This window comes from Marmota flaviventris (genome assembly GCF_047511675.1).
Source record: "Marmota flaviventris isolate mMarFla1 chromosome 10 unlocalized genomic scaffold, mMarFla1.hap1 SUPER_10_unloc_1, whole genome shotgun sequence".
In the NCBI taxonomy this organism is placed as follows: Eukaryota; Metazoa; Chordata; class Mammalia; order Rodentia; family Sciuridae; genus Marmota; species Marmota flaviventris.
The window spans coordinates 971-11,950 of record NW_027287687.1 but is presented as its reverse complement, the minus strand read 5'-3'; the positions used below and the strand labels follow the sequence as shown (position 1 = coordinate 11,950).

The 10,980-nt window shown below is 37.0% G+C and overlaps 1 pseudogene; it reads right to left on the bottom strand.

Moving 5' to 3' along the window:
* Nucleotides 1–792: 792 nt before the first annotated feature.
* Nucleotides 793–9,861, bottom strand: LOC114082443 (tripartite motif-containing protein 51-like; annotated as a pseudogene).
* Nucleotides 9,862–10,980: the final 1,119 nt, after the last annotated feature.

Genomic DNA, 10,980 nt, shown 5'->3' with positions numbered 1-10,980 from the left:
AGTAATATGGTTTGAATATGGTTTTTCCTCAATAAAAACCAAGTTAAAATATAATTTCATAGAGCAATGGTGTTTTGGGATGGGGCCTTTAAGCCATGAAAAATGATCAGTGCCTTTCTCTTGGGACTGAACCTAGATGAAAGAGTGAATTCTGGGCCCTTGGATAGTTATTTTTAAGAAACTAGTTTGTTATGAAGGATGCCACCCCTGTGCTCTAACATTCTGCACTAGAAAATTTCTCCTTCCTCTTCTCTGCTATGAGCAGATTTATCATGAATCTCACCAGAAACTGAGGCACCATGACCTAGAATTCACCTGTCTTCAGAACTGTGAGGTAAATAAATCTTTTCTTTATAATTTACTCAGATGCAGGCTTTGGGTGAAAACAACAGAAAATGAAACAAAATTAGTAAATTAAAGTTAGATAAAAAAGAAGGGAGAAAATTATGTTCTTACAACCATTGAGTCATTATGGTCATGCTTGTTTGGGTAGAGAAAGTGACATGTTCTCTTAGATTGAATTTTAAATTTATTAAATCATACTTTATCTATTCTTTCATTTGTGACTGTTCAGGAATAAAGTAAAACTAGAAAATATATTCTATTTCATGTACCATAGGCAATTATATTCCTCAAAGGAATAAATTTTTAAAAAACATAAATTTTAGGAATATATGGGCTTTTAATATTATCACCATAATTCATAACACATTAAATAGGTTTTCACAACATTAGAAGGAATGTAAAGTTAATGAAATACAACCTGTTTGTCATGTTTGATAAGACCCAAGGTAGAGGGCTTCCTTAGATATTGAATTTTCCATACATTGGGGCATAGTCCTTATCAATGTCTGGTCAGAAGTGACTACAGCAGAAAACAGGCTTGAGACAGGGAGGAAAAAAAAAAAAAACAGGAACGAATACTATATATTGTTGAGAGCCACAGGCGAAGGGGCCCCAGCAAACTTTCAGACTGCCAGCTGATGATTGGCTCACAGCGGCCCCAGCAACATCTAGCTGATTGGCTCCTCTGCGGTGATGCTCATTGGGCTGTTTCCCTGCCCTTTCAGACCACGGAGCTGCTCATTGGGGGTCTTTTTTGGCTCCACCCATGTGACCCAGCAAATCGGCCTCAAGAGCAGGAGGATTGTGGGAGGTGGAGAGGCTTGTGGTTGTGAGAGAGGCTTGTGGGAAGCCGGTGGTGGCAGTTGGGCTCTGAGGGTTTTTCCTGAGGAGCGGTTTTGTTTGGCGTGTGTGGTTCTAAAAATAAAGTTCGTTTCTTTTGACAAGTGGCTCCTGAATTGTGCCCAGCCAGACTGTGGCATTTGGTGGCTCACATGGGGAGAGACTGAGGGTAAGTAATAAGGTAAACTGCTCGCCCCTGAGGGCAGGGCGAGAGGATGGGTAGCCATTTTAAGATTCCTCTTTTGTTTTGCTTCACTTTTGTTTTAAGTTGCCTGTCCATGGAGATGAGTGAGATGGAAGAAAAACCGCTCAAATCTGAGGAAAAACTATTTACGTCTGAGGAACAGATAGGGAGAAAGGACGGATGCACATGTCAGGAGGATAGAAAGGCTATAATGACTTTTTGTTGTTCCCTTTTTATTTCATTCTGTCTCAGTTTTGTTTGGCATCATCTTGTTGGGTTGTATTATAGTAGAAATACGGGATCAGAAATTAGTAAAAAACAAACTGAGAGAGTGATAAGTAAATTGTTAGAGGAAGGAGGCATCTCAGTAAAATCAAGAACAGTCAGGGCATACATTGATACAATACAAAAATGTAGCCCATGGCTTTTTAAGGAGGAGTTGTTAAATATATCACAATGGAACTATCATGGTGAAGATTTAAAAAGAATAGAAAAGAACAGCCCAGGGACTCTGCAAGTTGGCACATTGTCATTGTGGACATTTGTATCTGGTTTGCTTTGTCCAAAGCCTTCAGTTCAGACAAAGATAGAGGAAGAAAGCTTAGAGCAGAAAAGCCATCAGGGGGAAAGTTACAAAAGGAGACTGCTACTAAAAACTTTCTATCACCAGAGGGCATAAGTGTCCAACCAACAGTGCCATCTCTACAGGAGACTGCTACTAACACCTTTCTGTCACCAGAGGATGTAAATGTCCAACTAACAAGGCCACCTCCATATGCTGGGAGGCCCCCAACCCCCGAAGTTGATAGTTCGGATCCTGAGACAGGATCTCAAGTATTAATATGCCCTGTGTTTGAGGTAGGAGGGCAGCGAATTCACCATGTTTTAAATTTCAAAATAGTGAAGCAGCTAAAAGAGGCTGTAACAACCTATGGTCCTCAAGCACCCTTCACTGTAAGCTTGGTCGAATCCATTAACAACTTGAACATGACGCCAGCAGATTGGGCTAATATGTGTAAAGCTGTGCTAAATGGAGGTCAATACCTGTCATGGAAGGTTGCCAATGAGGAATTTTGCAAGGAGACGGCTAGGCGAAATGCAGCAGCTGGTTATCCTCAGAGAAATCTAGATATGTTGTTAGGAAAGGGACCTTATGAGGATAAGCAGCAACAAATTGCATATGATCCTGGCGTATATGCACCAATTGCTGTAGAGGCAGTTAGGGCATGGAAGACTTTACAAGGACATGGAGGTTTACAAGGTCAATTATCTAAGGTAATACAAGGAGCTAATGAATCTTACGCTGAATTTGTAGATAGGCTTATTCAAACAGCTACCAGAGTTTTTGGGAATACAGAACAAGCAATGTCATTAATAAAACAACTGGCTTATGACCAAGCGAATCGTTGGTGCAGAGATATCATTAGACCATGGAAACATAAAGATTTAAACACATATATTAAATTATGTAGAGACATTAATGAACAAGAGCAAGTCATGGCAGCTGCAGTAAAACAGGCTTTAGATGCCAGAGACATTAATGAACAAGGGCAAATTTTGGCAGCTGCAGTAAAACAGGCTTTAGATGCCAGGCCAAGAACATGCTGCAATTGTGAACAAACAGGACATTTTAAAAGGAATTGCCCCATAGGACGAGGGTTTAACAAAACTAGGTATCAAAGGAGTTGAATACTGGGTATTTGCCCATGATGCAGTAGAGGGAGACATTGGGCTAATGAATGCCCCAGTCTGGCTGGGCACAATTCAGGAGCCACTTGTCAAAAGAAACAAACTTTATTTTTGAACCACACACGCCAAACAAAACCGCTCCTCAGGGAAAATCCCTCAGAGCCCAACTGCCACCACAGGCTTCCCAAAAGCCTCTCTCACAACCACAAGCCTCTTCACCTCCCACAATCCTCCTGCTTTTGAGGCCGATTGGCTGGGTCACGTGGGCAGAGCCAAAAAAGTTCCCCAATGAGCAGCTCCGTGGTCTGAAAGGGCAGGGAAACAGCCCAATGAGCATCACCGCAGAGGAGCCAATCAGCTAGATGTTGCTGGGGCCGCTGTGAGCCAATCATCAGCTGGCAGTCTGAAAGTTTGCTGGGGCCCCTTCGGCTGTGGCTCTCAACAGTATATCAGTGAACTTTGAGCAACATTAATAAAGCTCATGGTTCTACCTTCATAATCCAGGAATACTCCTATTTGGCCAATGGACCTTGGTACATATTGAAGTACAATTGGGGAGGAGATAAAAAGAGTGCAATAGAAACCTTCCTTAACACATCCAAGAAGGAAGAGCCCCTCCACCTCATCCATCTTGTAATTTCTATTCTTTTTCCAATAATCATTACAGATTCCACAAGCCCAGTTCCAAGAGTCTCCTACTTCCACCTCCCATTAATATCTTCCAGTGGTAAAAGTCTGAGTACCCCAGGAAAGAAAGAAACCTGATGTTGGATTGATCCAGAAGGCGCCTTGTGGATCACATTCTACATTCATGCTTCTCAACTCTCTATACAAGAAGACGTGGCAGTTGGCTCTCTCAGGACACAGAGTAATAGCAACTGCAAGAAAAATATTGCAGACATGAATGTAAAAAATAAGAAGTTAAAGTCCTAAAAAAGTCTTCCTGTGAAGAAATGATATTACTGAGAAATGTGAAATTGTAACAGCAACAATGAGTTTGGTTGTAAAAATCTAATAAATCATGGGCATGAATAGTAAATCTACAGAACAAACATATTCCTTACCACAGATAAGAAATTTGTTGACAATGTGAAAAATCAAATATTGAGTCAAATATGAAACCAGTGTCTTTTAATTCAATTTTTATTTCAAAATAGCTACAGAGAGGATGCCCTGAACACTCTGGAGGCATCAAGAATAAGTATCAGAAAAATATTCCTATTTCAAAAAAATGGTGTCATTATTTGGATGAGAAGTGAAGATTTTCTCTCTTGTAAGTTTTTCTAGATAACTAGATAAAAATCTATTTATACATTTTAGAAATTATCACTTTATGAAATTAATTCTTATTCACAGTTCCTAAATATTCAAATATTTTGTAAATGCTGTTGGAATCCACTTGAATCCTGTTATTTCTCAAAGTTTTTAATTTTAGAAAGAATAATTTAAAATTTATTTATGTAAAACTTTTCACTATCCCTAAGTTTTCTGCATGTTCTGCACTGCTCTGCATTTATAAGATTTAACATGTAGCTTTTTATATTGAGCAAACTGAAATCAATTTTTTTTTAATTTTCATTTCTTGGTGACAAAGTTGATTTCTTCTCTTAGATTTTCTCTAGCTATTCAAAATTTTATGCCATATAAATCATATATACCCATGGTAAAAACAACATAAAGTTCTATTCAACTATTTACCCCGCAAAGCTTCTCTTAAAAATTCAAATTTAACAGAATAAAGTGGCTTATGTCTGAAACCCCAGAAGACTGGGATAAGAACATGAAAAGTTCAATGCCAGCTTGGGCAAATTAGTGAGACTCTGCTACAAAAAGAAAAAAGTGGGGGCTGCATATCTGGCTAACTGCTGGGGTGCTTGCCTAACATGTGGGAGACCCGAAGTTAAAATGCCAGGACCATTTTTTTTAAAATAATGAACATATAGAACAACTGCATAAATTTGTATGTGAAATTGAATAATGAAACTTAAATCTGAGTGTGGGTCCATTTATTAAAATTTCCAATTTTTATATCACTTGTTTTATATATACCTCAGGACATATGAGCCTGGATTATATTTAAATGGTTTTTTATCTTTCACTCTTTATACTGTAAATTTGACTATAGAGACATACTCAAGGATTTGCAGTCATATTATTTATTTATAAAAATAAATAAAATATTTAATAAAAGGGAAATACCAGCCATGTGGTCCTAACAACAAATAATACACATGAGAATACTGCCAATGGGCTTATGCTTACCTTGGAAGCAGGTGAGCCTGTGGATTAATCCAGTGATGGGCCCTGCACTGAGTTCTGGATTCACAGGCTGGGCTATATACATATGCATAGATTCAATCCTGCAAGAAGGAAGATGCAGTTAAAACCCACTTGAATCAAAGTGTGAAATATGATATATCAAGAACTATGTAATGTTTTGAACAACCAACAATAAAAATTTTAAAAAAAATTAAAAAAAAAGAAAGTAAAAAAAAAAAAAAAACATATGTACAGTCAGAAAATCATGACTTTTCTTGATAAGATACTTTATAAGAATTCTTGCAATAAACAGGTGTGGAAATACAGAAATTATCACTTTGTGAAATTAATTCTTATTCACAGTTCCTACATATTTAAATATATTGTAAATATATTGTAAATGCTGCACTGAAATCTCCCTATCTGCAGACACAAGCTTCTCTAAAAACTGGAACTGACTGTTGCCTCCTTCACAGGGAAAGTGTCTTAAGAATCCTAGGCAGTGATATCGCCTTCCTGGAGCTGACCTAGCCTGGAGGACCCACAGAGTTGTAATGTTTTGAGTTTCTTTCAACTATCATTTAAAACTGTCAAAATATACAAAATTAACAAATCTCTAGAAGTTTCACACATTGGATCACTCTATCTCTACAGTTAGCCTGGGTTCCCACTATTAGCTCTATGAGGTGTTTAACTTCATCAACCTTGTGAACACTTAGTATTTCTCCTTCATCTGCATAGGCTTTCCAGAACTGAAAAGAAAACCAGGAATGGAAAAATTTTGAAATAATTTCTCTATTGCAACATTTTTATTGAAGCTACTCCCAAAATTACTGAGAATAGGAACTAAGAGAGATGTCAAATTAGGTGGGGGAAGAAAAAAGTAGATCAATGACAATAGTGACTGATTATTCCAATGAATTATGCACTGTGGTAGTCCTGACTAGTACTGTAAAAACTGCAAAAGCATCTGCTGGGAGGCAGGTAAACATTCACTTCTACAGTGTGTCTCCAAAGACCTGAAAAAAGAAAAATAAAAAGTCTGAGTGATTTTCACAAGAACCCTCTACCATTAGGTACAGTGTGAGATTTTTGAATCAGCTCCAGAAGCTACTAGTTCCCCAAAAGTTCTATCTTCCACCCTGGGTTGCATTTACCACTTTTTCTCAACTCAAAAGAAAACAGTCCACTATAGAATTCTGGTAAAGTCTGGTTCTCCAACATTCTGTGTTCCTGGAAGGGGAAGAGGCTGTGAAGTCTTGGCTCTGCTGCAAACATACATAAATCCCAGCCATTGTCCAAAGGCCCTGTGTCTCAGGTGAGCAAACACAAAGGAGTAGCAATAAGGTCTATATTCCTGAATCATCTCATCTTTTTATGTCTGTGAATTAACCAGAATACCCATGTTCAGCTCACTATTTGGTGAATTTCTAAAAGTCCCAAATATGTTGTTGATTTTCAGAGGCGGCCTATACATTAATCATTCCATACATTTTTGTTACTTACAGATAACATAGGAGGGATCCTTGGTTTTTAGAAATCCTTGGAAGAAGTGACCTATTAGCAAAGTAACCACAGTTGTGGGGAAATATATTTGTACACTCAAACTGGAAGCAACAGGGGAAGTGGATTTCAGTTGTGAATTGCAACAGCTATACATGCCTGTCCTACATCCCCATGTATCAGTAGTTACCTGGAGTGACTCCACATCTGGTCTGTGGCATATTTCCTTCAGCTCCTCATATATTCCTCTTAAGATCTCTTTCATATGAGCCATTCTGGCTTTACTATCTTTGAGCTGCTCAAAAATGTCTTTCCTCTCTTTCTGCAGCCTCTCTGAATGATGCCATTCTTCCTCATAGCAAAAATGCAGGCATCTTCCCATATTAAAATCTAATTGCTTCCCTTCTTAAATTTATGTAGTTCTGCAGTAAAATTAAATTCACCAAAATATAGACCTATCCCTCTAACTCCTGTTGAATCTCCCTAATTCTAGGACTTACCTTTCCTATGTTTATATATGAATATACCACTAGTGAAATTCCACATCATGTACTATCACAAGAATGGGATTCTAATCAGAATAAGTTATAATCTAGGTATGCATAATATGTCAAAATACATTCTACTGTCATGTGTATTTTTAAAGGACAAACAAAAAATAAAGAAACTCCCAGATTCTTGTTTGTCTTATTAACAATTATATTCAAGCCTTAATCTTGTCAAATTTTCAGAATCCACAAACTTTTATTCCTTTCCTTTTTACAAATACCCATGCATCTTTTCTTTCTTTCTATTTAATGTTGATATAGAATCTCATTAATTTGCTGAGACTGCACTACCATGTCCTTTACTCTGCATCATGGTCAACAGTTTTATTCAACAGGATACATTTACTTAATTCATGATATAGAGTTTTCTAAAACAATCCACACAAAAATAAATTTGTTTTATCCTTTCCAACCCATATGTGAGGAAACATAACCCATTTCATACTTAAGGACTTTAGACTACAATGAATGGATTGAAATCCATTTGCTTTTCTTGAGTTTAAGCCAAGTCACTTAAACCTACCTACTGTAAACTCAGAGTACAATAGTCATCTCCATGCACTTCACCCAGCTAACTGTCATTCTGAAGTGTCATTTAGCATCCGACCCTATTATCTCTCTGATACCATTTTCTTCAATTCTCTTCAAAACTCATTTCAATCTATGACATCAACTTCAATATGACTTCAGTAACCTCCTTCCCAATATACCAAGTGCAATTACTTGACATGTGCTTCTCTCTGGGTTGACACTCTATGGCTATGTTCCTCTTCAGGACTTAATCTCAAAGTAATCTTTAGTGAAAAATTTTGCCACCAACTATTTAAAATTTAAACATCATCTCCAGTCTCTGCCCTTTTACTCATTTTCAACTTTCCTGCTTAATTAGTCTAAAAAAGTTATTATACTCTAATATATTAAGAATTTTACTTATTTACATGATGGTCATTTTCCTTTCTGATTTGTATCCTAACCTTTCCAATAAGAGATTTTTGCAGCCTTGTTTTCTGCCTTATTTTCTAACTTATTATTTGTAATAGAGTTTTCATGAAACAATTTTTAAAATAATTTTCATTTAAATTAAAATACACTCAGGATAAATATACACAAAGAAAATTAGTTATTTGAAAATTATTCTCAATAATTTTCCACTCAAAACACAAAGCTATGTCACTCATCATATTTCCCCTCCATATTTTACATTATGTTGTTAAATATTGTTTGGGGTAATTTCAGATGGTTCTTATATTTGAACAATTTATCTCCCTCTATGAAATTTTCCACTCATTTCTGATCACTTATTTTTCACCAGGAGTCAGCTTAATCTGCTTTGGAAGCTGCATTTGAATATTCGGTGACTACCAAATGCCACTTTTGCCTGTCACTTACATCATCCCAGCACATATGACATTGTGAAATGGCCCAGTTTTTTGTTGCTGTTGTGTAAGTACTAAGTGTACCATTACCTGTAGTAAAGCAGAGTGATTTTGATAATATCTGTGTCTCAACTAGAAACCCTAGATAAGGGCCATACTGCTCTAAATAGAAACTGAGGAAATACTTTGACTATTGACTCCTCACCTTTCTTGTTCAATCCTAGAGAACACTAGAGTTTCAGATCTATTTCCTACTTTAAACATTGCATATATGCCCCCCTAACTTCATGTTGAAGGCAGAAGCATAGCACTAACGTCTCATGAGTCCATAGTAAACATCTCCATGGTTAGGTTTCTGTGACTTTCACAATATTTTTCCCATAAACATTGCATTTTCTTCAGCAGATTCTCCTGAAAAAGAACCATAAATTAGAGAAGCAGCAAAAAAAAAAAAAAAAAAATAGTGTAGCATTCAGACCTTCACATAGGCAAGAAACCAGAAATGAGAGATAAATTAACCCCATTGAAAATAACAGGGCCATTTTTTTTGTTCCTTTCAGATATTTGCCAAATATGGGAAGCCTGAGACTTAGAAGCCAGAAGAGATTCTGAATGGGAAACAGAGAGTCATCCGTTCCCCAAGGAAACAGACCCATGTTGATTTCTTTGTTCTTATAGGCATGGATCTTCAGAGAAATCACTTGCCCTGTGCTCCTCAGCAGCACTTTCGATTGGCCAGTGTCTGTGAGCTTCATGCTCCTGGGATTTAGAGCACAGCAAACAGAGAAAGTTCTTGTCTTCTTCACAGAAAATCTTCTTCATCTCCTTATGAGTCTCACACATGTGTTCCTCAGAGATCAGAAATTGCCAAAGACTGTTTTTTTCTGGCAAGGGCTGCCAGTTTCTTCACACGAACATTTGTTTTAAAGTCTCTTTTCTGTACCATCTGCTTGCATACAGAGAAGGTAACAAGATCTGGGAGATCATGCCAGCTAAGGTAGACACGGGGCCTACAAAAGCTGTGCCCACAGGCTAAGGTGACTGGATCTATAAAGTACTTCATGCAGATAGGGCAGATGATTTCCTTCTGGAAGGCTTGCATGATTCTGGAATCCATATTTGTGAAGAAGAAGAAGAAGAAGAAGAAGAAGAAGAAGAAGAAGAAGAAGAAGAAGAAGAAGAAGAAGCAGCAGCAACATGTCATTTCTGAGCCTGATTAGGCAAAATGGTTCTCGAGACCCATACCTGGGGAGTAATAACTACATTTTATTTTCTTAAAAAATGGTCATTAAAGTAGTACAAACTCTATTCTATAACACAAAAGAAGAACTGAATCACAAGGAGAGCCTTCAGCTTTTATGTCAGGCATAATTCTGACTAGATAACTCATATTCCTGCCACACTGAGTTTCTGCTCCCACCAGAATAGAAATTTGAGTCTTAATCCTCTGGCTGTGGGTGTAGAACTTGGGTAATAAGGGGCCTACAAACAATTATAATTGTTGCCATTCATATTTTCAATAAATGGAAAATGGAAGCAGGTTTATCTGTGAAAGGAATATGAGTTATCTAGTCAGAATGTCATATATTGGAATGACTTTTGAAGAGAATTGAAGAAAATGGTCTCAGAGAGATAATAAGGTCAGGTGCTAAATGACACTTCAGTATTACAGTTAGCTGGGTGAAGTGCTTGGAGATGACTATTGTCCTCTGAGGTTACAGTACGTAGGTTTAAGTGACTTGGCTTAAACTCAAGAAAAGTGAATGGATTTCAATCCATTCATTGTAGTCTAAAGTCCTTAAGTATGAAATGGGTTATGTTTCCTCACATATGGGTTGGAAAGGATAAAACAAATTTATTTTTTTGTGTGGATTGTTTTAGAAAACTCTTTATCATGAATTAAGTGAATGTAACCTGTTGATTAAAACTGTTGACCATGATGCAGAGTAAAGGACATGGTAGTGCAGTCTTGTAATCTCAGCTGCTTGGGAGGCTAAGGCAGAAAGATTACAAGTTTGAGTCTAGCCTCAGAAAATTAATTAGAGAGAAAGAAAGGAGCCATGGATATTTGTAAAAAAGGAAAGGAATAAAATTTTGTGGATTCTGAAAGTTTGACAAGATGAAGGCTTAAGTATAATTGTTAATAAGACAAACAAGAATCTGGGAGTTTCTTTATTTTATTTTTTGTTTGTCCTTTTAAAATACACATGACAGTAGAATATACTTTGACATATTA